Source organism: Acanthisitta chloris, unplaced genomic scaffold, assembly GCF_000695815.1.
Source record: "Acanthisitta chloris isolate BGI_N310 unplaced genomic scaffold, ASM69581v1 scaffold4354, whole genome shotgun sequence".
NCBI classification, from domain to species: Eukaryota; Metazoa; Chordata; class Aves; order Passeriformes; family Acanthisittidae; genus Acanthisitta; species Acanthisitta chloris.
This window is the reverse complement of record NW_008667566.1, coordinates 1-779: the sequence shown is the minus strand read 5'-3', so window position 1 is coordinate 779 and position 779 is coordinate 1.

Genomic DNA, 779 nt, shown 5'->3' with positions numbered 1-779 from the left:
CCTTCCCCAGGTACACAACTCCTTCCCCAGGGACTGAACCCTTTCCCATGGACACAGCCCCTACCCCAGGGACTGAACCCTTTCCATATGGATGTAGCTCCTTCCCCAGGGACTGAACCCTTCCCCACGGACACAGCTCCTTTCCCAGGGACTGAATCTTTTCCCCATGGACACAACTCCTTCCTCAGGGACTGAACCCTTCCCCAGGGACACAGTCCCTTTCCCCAGGGACTGAACCCTTTTCATATGGATGTAGCTCCTTCCCCATGGACACAGCCCCTTCCCCATGGAGTGAATCCTTTCCCCATGGACACAACTCCTTCCCCAGGGACTGAACCCTTCCCCACGGACACAGCTCCTTTCCCAGGGACTGAATCTTTTCCCCATGGACACAACTCCTTCCTCAGGGACTGAACCCTTCCCCAGGGACACAGTCCCTTTCCCCAGGGACTGAACCCTTTTCATATGGATGTAGCTCCTTCCCCATGGACACAGCCCCTTCCCCATGGAGTGAATCCTTTCCCCATGGACACAACTCCTTCCCCAGGGACTGAACCCTTCCCCACGGACACAGCTCCTTTCCCAGGGACTGAATCTTTTCCCCATGGACACAACTCCTTCCTCAGGGACCCCCCACGGCCACACCCCCCCCCCAGGTCCAGGCCCCCGCAGGCCTCAGGAGCCGCCGCCATGCTCGCCGCCATTCCCGAGGCGTGTCAATCACCACGGAGGGGCGGGACCTCGGGGCAAACTGCGGCCGCTGATAGGTCCTTCCCGCC